Raw genomic sequence first — 14,812 nt, forward strand, 5'->3', positions numbered from 1 at the left:
ACTTTGGAGACTTGTCGGGCGGTGGTGGCGCACGCCTTTAATCCCAGCACTCCAGAGGCAGAGGCAGGCGGATCTCTGTGAGTTTGAGGCCGGGCTGGACCGACAGCCTCCAAAACAATACAGAGAAACCCTGTCTCGAAAAAACAAACAAACAAACAAACAAACAAAACTTTGGAGACTTGTTTGATAATTTGATTATGAAGCATGGCCTTCGTAAATGAAAATACCATGTCGGCGTCTCACCTGATAGCCGGATGAAGAAGAAGAAGTGTATAATAACGAAAGTGAGGCAGACAACTTAAATGTGAGGAGCAGGTGTGGGGATGTGGGGCACAGAACATAAAAACTTTGTCAAAGAACAATGGCCTGTCACCAGTCAAGTTTACAAGAGAACATGATGGGAGACTGTAACCCTGAGTGTAAATGGCCTTCTGTGTTTATGAAAGGGCGAATGAAGACCTGCCTTAGTCTGCTGGGGCACATGTCACCCCTCTCTAGCTTTCTCTGGGCAAGCAGAGCAGGAAGTTAAACATGGAAAATGAGAAAGCTAGCTTCTCTGGTTTTATTTATTTTTAATGGGTGGGTATATGTATGTACCTGACAAACCAGCAACACAAACTAAGGACAGATGGAAAAGACAGGGAGAAAAGTGGAGGTTTCAATGTTGGGTTCACCCTTGGTCAAAGTAATCCAAGGAGCAGTGCTGAGATCACTTTCCTTCAAGAGACACCAGTGCATGCTGGTGCCTCTAAGGCTATCTTTCAAGCATTTAGTTGATGTGCTATGTGTGCCGCCTGGCTCAGTAGTCTTACTTCATACGCACAAATGAGGAGTACAAGCCTGCTCAGTGACTTTCTCAAGGCCTCACAGCTAAAATTTGAGTCGAGAGCTGAAGTCAGTACAGGTTGTCCAGTCTCCACCCTGCATACAGCTTCGTGCATACTCCTTTGAAAGTTTCCAGATGTGGCGAAGAGCAAAGCAGAGCTTTGTGGTTTTCAAAATCAAAGCAAGCAGCAACATCACATTGGATCGGCTGGGAGGGGCTGGCAGAATCAGACTTTTCAAGATTCTTGATGTTTTTTTCATTTGTGTGTAACATCAGGCGCCCCCCCCCCTGTTTTTTCCATTATCATGTGATAGTTTCTTTTAGAGGCATAGGATGTTTGACATTTTGGAGAATTTAGCATTTTGTAAGACCTGGTCTTTTTACAAATTTATTGAGACTCTCTGATGAGTTATTATTCAATAAATGCAGAGCTGGTAGCTGCTGCTGCATCTAAAAATATATATATCTTCTTGCTGAGGCTGAGTGATGTGGGTTAGCCAGCCTTGGCAGCAGCAGCCAGGCTAAGGAGGAGACATTCCAAGTTTTGTTCCGTTTCAATATTTAGTAATGCATAAGTAGCTGCATTGAATATGCTCATAATTTCCTAGTAGACTTTATCTGGAGGCAGAACTAGGGAACGTAATTATTGTGACTCATGGCTCCTCCAGGCAGATTTTAAATCTGACTTTTGTTTACCGTCACTCGGGTTGAACATTTAGCGCTGCGATTCATAAAGAGGCAGTTCACAGAAAACTATGATCTGGCCCAACTCAACAGTTTCCACTTTAATAGTCAGTGGGAGTTGGCTTTAAATTACTCAGCTTATAATTTATATCCGGAACAGACAATTTAATCGTTTTAGGATGTGTTCAAGCACAGCTCACATTTTAACAGCCTGCTCCTTTTCTTGTCTAACCCCTCCCTGTCAAGAAGACGCTTGAGCTTTCCCAAAGAAAACAGCTTTTCTTCTCAGCTCCCCTTCAGCTGAATTGCGGATCGAAACACAGGACGAGAGAAGCAAGGCGAAAAGCAACACAGAGCTCCAAGGAGGGAAAGCCCGGGAGGCTTTGAGGCTGTCTAAAAATTAAGTGAGAAAATGGAGCAATGAGTTTTGACAGCAGGTGGGAATTCAAAGCTGTTAATTAAGAGGGCAACCATTAGGAACATGAAGACTCAAGTTTCAAGAGGTTTACTAATTCTTTTCCAGTGTTTTGTGAAGATTTGATTATATGGTACTATTTTAAAATATCATTTTATAGTATTATGAAATGAGAGAGGAAGTAGCTTAACAAAATGATCATCCTGGAGGGACAAGAATGACAACTAGTGTTTGGCAGCAATTCATCCTATATAACTCAAAAGTATTATTTACCCTGTGGATAAAAAGACAACTGATTATAAGTGGTGATAAAATTAAACATGTATGCTCATCTCAAATAAATTGGGCAAGTTGGGAAGAAAAGATGGACAGATGACTAAATGGATAAATAGATAGAAGGAAGAATAGATTAATGGGTGGATGGGTACAGGATAGCTATACCCATAAGAAAATATCAGCTAATATTAGTACAATCCTGTTCATGTCAAATATACAAGAGTAAGATGAGCAAAAACAACAAAATAATAGAAGAGACCCATTCACAAGAGCCACATGTCCCTCCTCACCCCCTGAAACATAAACGGGACAAATTTGGAATAGAACTAACCAAGGAAGTGAAAGACCTCTACAGGGAAAACGTTAGAACACTGCAGAAGAAAGTTGAGGATGATACTAGAAGAAAGATTTTTTTTAATGCTCCTGGTCTTAAATGAAGAATAATGTGAAAATAGCCATATTACAAAAAGTAAACTCCAGAATCAATGAACTCTGGATCAAAATCACAATGCCGTTTCTCACAGAAACAGATAAAAATTACAACTCCAGTATTTCAGAGAGCAAAGATAGCAAATAACAAAGGGACCTGAGAATAGAAGAGATCTCCTGGGCGAGGAGATGGAGGGCGGGAAAATGAGGAATCCCGGTGATAGGTTGAGTGTGAGAGAAAGAGGGAGAGTAATGAAAGAGATGTCTTGATAGGGGACACATTTCAGACTTAGGAAGAAACTTTGTGTCAGGGAAACTCCCAGGAATTCACAAGAATGACCCTAGCTAAGATTCCTAGCAGTGGTGGAGAGGGTGCCTGAACTGGCCATCTGTAATCAGATTGATGACGACCCTAATTTGTCGTTAGAGAGCCTTCATCCAGTGACTGATGGAAGCAGATGCAGAGATCCACAGCCAATCACTGGGCCAAGCTCTGGGAGTTGTCCTGAAGGAAGGAGAAAGGACGGATTGTACGAACTAGGGAGTGTGTCAAGATTATGATAGGAAGGCACAGAAACAGCTGACCTGGACTCTCAGGAGTTCATAGACTCTGAGCCAACAACTAGGGAGCCTGCATGGATCTGACGTAGGCCCTCTGCATGGGTTTGACAGTTGTGTAGCCTGGTCTGTTTCTGGAGGTCCTAGCAATGGGATCAGGACCTATCCCTGGCCCTTGAGCTGACTTTTGGGAACCTATTCCCCATGCCCAAACTTGATGCAGGAGGAGGAACTTGGTTCTGCCTCAAAGTTGATGTGCCATGCTTTGTTGACACACATAGGAGGCCTGCCCCATTCTGAATGGAGACTGAGGCGTGGATGGAGGAGTACAGGGATCCAGGGAAAGAAGGGTTGGGAATGGGAGGAGAGGATGGAGGGGAAACTGCGAACGGGATATAAATATAAATGAAATTTTAATTAATAAATATATCACTCCCCCTAAAAAACAAAACAAGCAACCACCTTCCAAATCCACAAGAATAAAAAAAGGGACCTTATTAAATCAAAGTCTTTTGTACAACAAAGATACACTTACAGAATATAATAGGATCTTCTTTGGCTAAACATCTGACAGAAGATTGGCACCCAGAATATACAAAAACAAGTGACCCTGAAAATAAGGAAATAGAATGAATTAAAAGCCCATAAATTAAGAAACTGAAACAGAGTTCTCATAAAACTAAGATAACTGATTAAAGCTTTTTAAAAAGTGTTCAATATCCTTAATGACAGGGACTCACAAAACTAAGTCAAGATTTCTTCTCACACCACCTAGAATGACTATCACCAAAATAAAACAAAAGATAGCTAATGCTACCAAATAGGTGGGAAAGAAGATTCTTCATCCAGTATTGGTGGCAAGTTAATGCAGCCACTAGAGGAATACAAACAAAGAAACATACAAACAAAAAACCTGAATCACCATAAGACCAAGCTACACCAGTCCTTCATGTAGACCTCATTCTACGTCCAACCACAAAAGTACTTGCACACTGAAGCTCACTGCTACTCTATTCAGGGAGGGCAGGAAATGGAGTCACCCTAGATGTCCACCAGCAGCTGATGGTCATTGAAAATGCGGTATGTATTCGGCATAAAGAAAACTGAAAACATGAATTGTGTAGGAAAACCTAGCACAGAAGCCTGTGGCAGAAGCTTAGGCTTCATTGGCAATGTGGAAAATGTTTTCACATTGGGTCACACTGGGGATTTATACTGCCTCAGTCAACGGAAAAACATATATCTTATGTGTGCCTGCGTCAGTGAAGGTACATGCATGCCCAGGCATGTGTGGAGAAGTCAGAGGACAACTTCTGGTCTTGGTGCTTGTCTCCCAAGTGCTTGCTTGAGACAAGGTCTCAGTAATTTAAATACTGTTCTATACAATGCTACCTGGCTGCACACTTGAGGGGTTTCTGCTATCTCTGTCTCCTTTTTCCCTATTGGAATGCTGGGATGTGGGTTCTGGGGCTCTGAATTCCGGTTCCCTCGCTTGTGGAGCAATTACTTTTACCCACTGAGCTGTCTTCTCAGCCTTCCATCTTAATCATTACTACCATTTTTACATGAATAAATATTTTAGAGTCCATTTTATGCATAAAGAATTTGAAAAGGTAAGTGATAAAATGTCTTCCAAGTCAAGTAGCAAGTACGTGGAGTCACAAGGTAAATAGGATTCCATTTTTATATATAGCGTATATTTTTATTTCATCTGTCTTTCTATCTCTGGCAAAAACTGGGCTCTTCCTATGACTCTGAAAAGCTTCACTAATGAAGTAAAAACCCACAAGGCCATAAGAAGAGCCCAGTTTTTTCCAGAAATAGAATCTAATAAGGCTACTTGAAATCTAGTGTGAGGATGACAGCTGTGAGCATCAGAATTTCTTCATGTCAACGATCACTGAGATTAGCAGGGTCTGGTCATTGTGCAGAACCATTTACTATGGAATGATTTGAAGCCCAAAACTTCCTTTAATCACTTTTAAAAAAATGAACAAGTGTTGGAGAGACGGCTCAGCAGTCAAAGGTCACTTGCTGGTCTTTTGGAGAACTCAAGTTCATTTCATCTTACCAGTGTCTGGCAGCTCACAATCACTTGTAACTCCAGTTCCAGAGGATCCAATAAGCTCTGCTGACCTCTATGGCTACCCCTTAACACACACACACACACACACACACACACACACACACACACACACACACACACACACACACACACACAGTGAGAGAGAGAGAGATGCATATACATGTAATTGTAAAACAAAGCAACACATCAAGATACCCTAATACTCTTTACTCCAATTCACTCTGTTTCTAACTTGTTCCAATTTATTATGTGTATAGACACTATTCTTGCTTGAACTTCTGGAATTCAGTTGCACACTGTCTGGAGGTTTCCATTGCTGTAATTACACACTGTGACCAAAGTCGGGAACTCGAGGCATGAACCTGGAGTCAGGAGCTGATGCAGAAGCTGTGTAGGAGTGCTGCTTACTAGCTTGCTCCTCATGGCTGCTTAGCCTGCTTTCTTATACCATACAGAAATATTCACCTCCAAGTTGCACTACTCCTTTTGTGATTAATCACCTATCAATGGAATGCACCATGGGCTTGCCCTTAGGCTAATTTGGTAGGGGCATTTTCTCAATTGAGGTTCCCTCCTTGTGTCGAGTTTACATAAAACTGACCAGAGCACATTTGTAGGGATTCTTTCTGGATACTTTAGTATCAGCATCCATAGCATAGTTCTCCATCTATGTAAGGTTAGCACGAACACAGGACAACTCCGTGTTCATTACTACTGTATTCACAACAGCTAGGAAATAGAAAAGAACCTGAATGCCCTTCAGCTGTTGAATGGATAGTGAAAATTGGTACTTACTAACAATAGAATTCTATTCAAAGACAAAAGACTGATGCTCTCTCTTATTTGTGGTCCCTTGATCCAAATCTTTAGATGGAGTATATAACCTGAAGTAACAAACAGCAAAGTAAACATGGACTGTGGGACAAGGGTGGATCTCTACAGATCAGAATGGCAGGAAGCTATGAAAGGAAAAAAGGTGGAAGGCTTTAACTGAGGGGAGGGGGATAAATAACACATGACATCTGAAAAGTCCACCGAGAGCCATAGTATTTTATGTTTACCTAAAATTACTTATTATATGTGCATGTACATGTATAAATATATAGTTTGAATGAAATTATACCACTTGGGATCATGATAGTTTCCTGAAGAATCAAAGACTAACAAAGACCTCAGTATCAGGCATGAAAAAGCTCCTTTGAAGTTTTTGGTTGGGAAAATCCATCAGATCCCTTGAACAATGAACTTACTCTGGGATGCCAAGAGCTGAGAGCATTTACTACCACACAGGACCCAGCAGTGGTCACAGATTGTGCTTTCCCACAATCCTCCACAGGTCTCCTATTATCTAAGGCAGCCACAGATTTCTTTTTCTTTGATGACTGACATTTTTGAAGAAAGCAGCCGATGAGCCATTTTACGGTCCTGTTTTCCCATCTGGAAGCGGTTGCTGGAGCTTGGTTTCCCTCAAAATGTGAAGGATATTTTCTTGTCTTGTGGTGTTATGGTCACGCAAGAGATGCACAAGGGCTTTACTGAGCAGAAGCATCTCATGTTAAATCAAGGGCAGCTGAAGACTGGAAGACCACTTGGTCTGTGGTCTGAATGCTCATATTCTGCCCAAATCTATATGCATAAATCCTTAGGTATATGGTGATTTTAAGAGGAAGTGTGGGTCTTTACAAAATCATTTTGCTTTGAAGGCAAGGCACTCACAGTCTGGATTAGAGTTCTCTTGAGAATTCAGAGTGATGCCCTATTCCTTTCTCTATGTGAGAACCCAGTGAGAAGGCACAGTCTTTGAGAAAATGTATCCATCCAGATATTATGCACATACTTATATGATACATATATTTTTATGTAAATTACACCATCAATTGTCTTAATATCTATGTTAAGTATGTAGCTAAAATGTTATCAAGTTTACAGAAGAAAAGGGAATATACCTTTTTTTGGTAACATACATATTTGTTTCAAACCATGTATGCAAAATACTGCTCTATATAATTTTAACTATTCTTTTAAAAATCTGGGCCTCCAAGTCAGGATGTGCCCAAGTTTCCAAGTGGGGATGGGAAGCTGGGAGAGCTGGTGTGCCCTGTGAGAAACTGTGGAACAGCATTGTGATGGTGAGAAGGAAGGGGACCCACAGGGCGGCGCACTGTGGGAGAAGAGTGGACAAAGCTGGGAACATGATAGAATTTGGTTGGAGAACAGCCACGTGGATGAGGGTGCAGGCTGTAGGAAGATGGGGTGCATGTCCTGTCTCCCTTTACCATCTGCGTAGGAGACTTAGCAAAAGCTACCCTCACTAATGCCTCTTATGAAAGTGTTGTATTTGGGGTATGTTTGGAGAGGAGACTGAGCTGGGTTTATGAAGGGATAAAAAGTGTGATGTGGAGGAGCTAGAGCAGAGGAGAGGCAAAGGGTTCAAGACTAAAACCTTGTACCACTGGCACAAGTTGCAATGTAAACTTCAGACTGTCCTATCTGAAGAATAAATGTGTTCAAGTCCAAGATCTGCAACAGATGATCATAAGATACACTAAGGAATGGACTGAACAACAGCCAAGTGCAGGGAGAGTTGCACATCAGCGGGTTCCCATCTCTGCCCTTATCTCCTGGCCCCCTGGGAGGCTCAGAGCTGCTTGCTGCAGCCCTGCAGGAACTCAGTGGGGTGTGACCTCTGTGTCCAGGTGTCTGGGTGCAGTGTGCCTCAGGTGATGGACAATTTCCTTCTGAAGTTACATTTGTTCCTCGGAAAAGCTCAAATCAACTTCCTGGAATGCTGGCATTATGTTCTCCATCCTCTTAGGGTCACAATAGTTTTAATGCAACCTAGAGATGCAAATTCTTCATGAATATCGAATGTTCTCAGTTTACCTAGAGAGGGGAGTTCAAGCCTAAGACTGTTCATCCTTTCCCCAGCTTTCAGCAGCAACGCAGAGAGCCCAGGAAGAGGATCAAAGGTAAGCTATCAACAAGCACACGGTGCCAGTTCACCCAGTGCCAATCAGAACCCTGAAAGATACACAGCCTTGTCATATCTCAAATGTCGAAATCCTAAAAAGACCAAAATCCCTAAAGTATAAAATCTCTAAAGATCAAAATGCTGATGATCCCAGTTCCAAAAGAATAGAACCCCAAATGTCAAAATTTGGAAAGATGAACTCCTGAAAACGGAAACTCCATTGAAAATAAGTGAGGGATGCAGAGTTGAACTCTAAGGAAGCCATTATTGCAGTCTGAGGGATTATGGGGCAGATGCTCAGTATGTCACCACCTTCTACCTCCATCCCTTCACATGGCAGCACACTTGACTTCAGAAACATGTCCTTTGTCAGATAATAAAGTGAGTTCTGTATCCCAGCAGCTTTCCAAATCAAAGACATATGCCAGTACATGGTCCCTCCATTGTTAGGAAACACATGAATGGGGGAACTAGCTCTTAAGGTTGGGATCTGATTGAGAAGAATTTCTTCCATTTACCACGAGATCTGAAATAGATGTCATTGCACGGGCTTCACTTCAGTTCGAGGATGGTGCCGTCATGCTCTCTCCACTGATTTTATATTTTGTATTGTGGAATTTTGGTTTTGTTTGTTTGGAAACAAGACCTTATTTGGTATTCCAGGCAGGCTTAGAATTCACTATGTAGCTACCGGTGGCCTCAAACTTGCAGTCACCCTCCTGCCTCAGCCTCCATAGTGCTGGGATTGTAGGGCTGCTCAGCACCATGTCCAGGCTCCACGGATGGCTATGTCTGTATATACAATTCACGACCCTGTTGCATCTCCAAATCCTGAAATATTTCTGTTTATGGATTGATCAGTGGAAAGAGTGAGACTCGGTGGAATTGAAAAGAGGAAACGAATCTCAATCAAATCCCCAAACACCAAGGGCAAGTGTGCGTTTTGGTCCAGTCATCTAAAACTGGTGAATCCTTACCAAGCAAAGGTCGTGGGTTGTTTGTTTTATTTTGTTCCCTTCTCCCACTTCTCCCAGTGCATCCAGCTGAGAGTTCAGGTAAGTATATTGAAGTGGAGATAGACTAAAGAGGCAAACTTCACTTTCAGAATATATCACTTGACAGAGGGAAGAGGAAAGACAGACACACCCACAGCATTCTTAGATCTCTCCAGTCTGAACCAAAGCTAAGGAGAAAGCTGGCACTGGGTCAAAGTCAGAAACACTGGACTCTAGAAAAGAAAGCAGCCTGAGCAGTGAATTCAAGGCAAAGGAGAAGGTGCTTGTTGCGGGTGAGTCCCACAGGTTCACAAGATGGCACTCTGGAAAAAAAGAGATGAAGGAAGATGAGTGATCTGGTATCTGCTCAGCAAATAGACTCAGGAAAGGGCTCCGTGTATCCTAGCTCAGCCATGGTAGTGTGGGAAGGACCATCTTAAGAGATGGCTCTGACCTTAAGAGTGCATGGTGCTCCTCTTAAAGACCAGAGTCCAAGTCAAGTGGCTCAAAACCACCCACAGCTCCAGATGAATACAACCTCTCTGTCAGATGTGCCATTGCAAGGCTCGGGAACTGACATGAATGACTAAGGCAGTGAAGGATTAAAGGAACGACAGACACACAGAAATGCTGAGATCAGGCAGTCTGAGCTCTCTGATAAAGAAACCAAAGTGTGCCCCCCATATAGTTCAGTGTGTTAATTACATACAGTAGAATGGGAAATATTGTTATTTCATGCAGATAAACAAGGAGATGGGATTGATATGTATCTGAACCAAGGAGGCAGGATTAGCTAATCTCCATAGGACCACTTTCCATAGGGTAGCAGTCCTCAGTCCCCAAACATCCTGGGTGTGAAAACTATGGTGGAAATTTTCTGCAAATACTATCAATGTCCTCACGTGGCCGAGGAAGGAAGGCTTCACCATCTCTCTGAGCCTAACCTCAAGAAGGCTTTGTTACTCCAATATGACTGAAGCCTTGGTCTTTGACATGGCTGTTCCCATGTTAAACAACACACATTCACTAGGGTCTACACTTGCTTTCTACATATATCTTTTGTGGGCACTGTATACTTATACATACATATTTCCCTCCCCATATGCATGAGTGTGTGTACTTGTGTATGAGTGTATATCTATAATTTAAAATTAAATATATATTTTTTTTCAAAAAGGGGGATTTTTTGGTGGGGGGGGAGTTCGAGACAGGGTTTCTCTGTGGCTTTGGAGGCTGTCTAGGAACTAGGTCTTGTAGACCAGGCTGGTCTTGGACTCACAAAGATCTGCCTGCCTCTGCCTCCGGAGAGCTGGAATTAAAGGCGTGCACCACCACTGCCTGGCTCAAAAAGGGGGGTATTTTACAATTGAATGTTTCATGTATGGGAGCAGGCATCTCTGTGTTTTCATGTCTTTACCTCACAGATCTCCCATCCCTACTGGAAGTGAAGTGACCAAAGAAAGATTATATGTAACTTTCTGAAAAGAATGCTAATAGATTGCTAAATAATAGCAAACACTGACTAATGGAGTTGCATCAGCTCAAGAAGCTTCTACAAAGCAAAAGAAACAAAACAAAAAAAGACTGAAGAGACAGCCTACTGAATGGGAGAAAGTCTTTGCTAAATACTTCTATGACAAAGGATTAACATTCAGAATAAATAAGGAACTCAGAAACAAATGTCCAAACAGCAAAAACTCCAATCACCAAATTGGCATATTAACTGAATAGATCAAATGAAGAAGTCAAATGGCCAGTAAACACATGAAAAACATTCAGCATCTTTATCAGACTGGGAAATGCAAATCAAAGCAACATTGAGAGTCTATTCTGCCCCAGACCGAACGGCACTCATCAGGAAATAATCAACTGATAAACAAAACCCAGAAAATATTAATGAGGATGTGTGTGGGTGGTAATTAGAGTCGTCATTATGGAATCCCATGTGAACATTTCTTAAAATAGAACCTCCATATGATACAGCTACATCACACCTGCATATTTAGTCTAAGGAATCTAATCTAAATACCTTACTATTACAACATCTACATATCTACTATAGTGGCTTGAGTAAAATGCTTCATTATTATTGCAGTTATCTGAACACTTGGTTCTGGGCATTGAGTACTTGTTTCCTGGTGGGTGGTACTATTTTGGAAAGCTTGGGATGCGTGGACTTATTGGAAGAAGTGTGTCACTGGAGGCTGGCTTTGGGACTTGTGTCGTTTCTACTTCACTCTCTTTGTGTTGTGCTTGTGAGTAAATATGTGGCTGCTGCATCCTTCCATGCTTCCCTGGCTTGATGGACTCTTAAGCCTCTGGAACTGTAATCCCAAATAAAACTTTCATTCTATAAGCTGCATTGGTTCACAGGGTTTTATCAAAGCAGTAGAAGAGTAGCTAATACATCCATGTGCATTGCTGCACTAGTCAAAATAGCCAAGTTATAGGAACAGTCCAAGTATCCATTAATCTATGGGTAGATAAGGAAAATGTGGTATATTGTGAGCATGTAAAGAAAATATAGCATATGAACATAATAGAGCATTTTCCAACCATAAAGTAGAACAAAACTTATCAACATCAGGCAGAAGGTCCTAGACATCGTACTATGTAAAATAAACCAGATTCATACAGTTGGGTGCCACATTAAGATATGGAATAGAAAAGGAACAGTGTAAGAGAAATAATAAAAAATAAAAAGGGAAGGTGAATATGATCAAAACGCATTATATTCATTTACAGAAATGTCACTCTAAAGCTTATCATTTTATATAATTAATATATGCAAACCAAAAATGAACTAGCACCTTTGGAACCATGACCCAAAATAAATCATTTCTTCCCTAAATTGTTGTGTGAAGACATAGAAAGTTACCAGGCATGGTGGTTCATGCCTGAAAACCCTCATCTCTGAGGTGGATGCAGGAAGATCAACAGTTTAAGGTTCCTCAGCTACACAACAAATTAGAAGCCACCCTGACCTATAGGAGACCTGATCTCAAAACAAAACAAACTAGCAACCTTACCGTTCCATGCCTTTTACTCAATTTTGATTTTGCAAGTTTACTATCACGGATTTCTAAGAATTTAGTGTATAGGAAAATATTCAAACTTTCTCAGTAAGTGAAGAGATGTCCTTTGTGCATTTGCACTCATGAAAGGTGCAGCTTCTGAGGATATAGGTATCTCTGGAGACAGGGTGATGCCCATCACAGCATCGGATTGGTTCCCGCCTCGATGCCCATCTCAGTATTTCAGGTGACTACAATTGTAAGAATAGGTGCACATAATTGATAACCCCCGTGTTTACATTTTTACATTCAATATTTTATCTACTTTCATGAATATTGTTCTTATGATTCCTGTACTTTTGCAACTTGTCTCATTTTTCCAGAGTGCTTATGTTGTTGTGGTGATTGTGTCTTTGGAAATTTGGCATAGACCCCTACTGTACTGTGTGCTTTGTGTATCTGAACTCTCCTTTGCACGAAGACCTGAAAGCACAGTCTTAGGTAGACAATGAGGATGTCAATTTCTACAGTAAGTGATTAGGGGTACACAGGAAGGAATCCAAAGCCTGGAAGTTGTTACAGTCCTTACTTTAATCACATAGGATGGCAGAATAATGCACAGTGCAATGGGGGTTGTTCACCAGGGGATAGTGTGAGATGCAGCCTGTATCTGAATACCCCAGAGATACAAAGATAATGAGTAGAAAAATAGTCCTGGGGGTTTGCAAGTCCAGCACCTGTAGGATGAGAGGCCAGGCTGGCCCAGGGCAGAGCTGGCATTTTGGCTTATATCTGAAGGCTGGCTGGAAAATTGCCTCTTTATTTGGAGAAACCAGTCTTTAGTTTTATTCTGACCTTCAACCTGACAAACGGTGACCACTTCTGTGATGGAGGTCAAACTACTTTATTCAAAGTTCCTTCACTTTAAAAATTATTATTGGTTCGCTGAGAATTTCATACAATGTGTTTGGATCATATTCACTGCATCTTCTTGTAATTCTCCCCCATCCATCTTAACTTTCCTACTTACCCAACATTCGTCCTCTTTTTTTTAAGATTGTATCAAGTCCCATCTGTATTGCTCATGTATTCTCAGAGCGTAGTTGACCTACTTGTGGCTCCACTCTTAAAGAAAATTGATTCTTTCTCTCTTGGAAGCTATCAAGTGACAAAAGCTATCCAGATAAGAGTTAGACTTCATGCTTAGTTCCCCTTTCTGTGATGACATTTTGTCTGATTTGAACTTACATGGGTCACCTACATCACTTCCCAACACTGTTTTCTCATACTCATTCACAGCTTCCAACTCTTAAAATCATCTGCCCAACCCCCTCCCCAGTAAGAACCAAGACTTGCAAAGAGAAAAGTGTGATGTACCTTTCCCACTTAAGGTTGAACATCCCACAGTTTATTGTTCTCTGCACCTTGACAAGTTGTGGATCTTTGTTAATAACATCTACTTCAAATAGAAGCCTCTCTTTTAAGGGTTGAAAGATACATTCATCTATGCGTATAACAGCAAAATGTCATTAAGAGTCTATTTACCAGTATTCCATTTAGCAGAATAATAGTAGTAGGTTTTTCCACAGGGTCCATGGCCTGTCTAGCCATATGTTTTTGGCTTGATAATGGTGTGAAGAATGGGTTTCATCTTGTGGAACAGGACTTAAATCCAACCAGAAAATGGTTGTTTGTTTTTGTAATGTTCATACCACCATTACACCAATGGGCAAGTTTTGGCAGCCCAGTCAGCATTGTAGATTACAGGGTTCACGTCTGGGTGAAACTAATGGTTACTTTTCCCTCCCAGTAGTCTGTATAGTACCTTCCAGAGTTATGAAAGTAAGCCAGCAAAGGTAAAGTGTCCACATCACAACAAGCTTGACTTGTCTGTGTTCGATAACTCAAATATGTGGTGTCTTCAGCTCCAGGGTCTTAGCATCAAGTTCTGAGGCACAACCAGTTCTACTGGCAATAGTATGTGATGCTTGGGGATATGAGACCACATGGCCAACAACTCCAAAGGAGGAAACCCATTCCTGTCACTGGATTCTTTTTCTTATCCTGTGGTACCCAGTAGGGGCAGTGTCACCTCTTGTAGGGGATGACTCCACTTTAACTCTTTCTGTATATGTGTATGTTTCATGACACTACTCTGGGGAGATGTGAAAACCAAAACAAAACCTCTACTCAATCCAGATAGCGGCGAAGCTATGATAGACCAAACTACAGATACCAACAAAGTCCAATTGGAGTTTTATTGTTATTACTTACAGAATTATGGGTAAAGGGTCACTTACAGAAGCAGAAATGACTTAAAGACAGCTGTATCACCAAAGCCCACCTCAGTGTGGGGTCAGCTCACAAAGCTGGGAATCTGGAGTACACTGCGCAGTCTGCAGGCAGCTCAACAGGCTGGAGAACGTTCTTTCCAGGTAGCTCAGTTGGTCTGAAACTCTTCCTGGCAACTCAGCTTTCTGAGCCTGTGGGCACTAAGCAGTCCTTACTGCATATATGTTCTTGGGGAAAGGGGGGCGCTAGTGAACTTGGTCAGTTTG

Source organism: Mesocricetus auratus, unplaced genomic scaffold (genome assembly GCF_017639785.1).
Source record: "Mesocricetus auratus isolate SY011 unplaced genomic scaffold, BCM_Maur_2.0 Super-Scaffold_100014, whole genome shotgun sequence".
Lineage (NCBI taxonomy): Eukaryota > Metazoa > Chordata > Mammalia > Rodentia > Cricetidae > Mesocricetus > Mesocricetus auratus.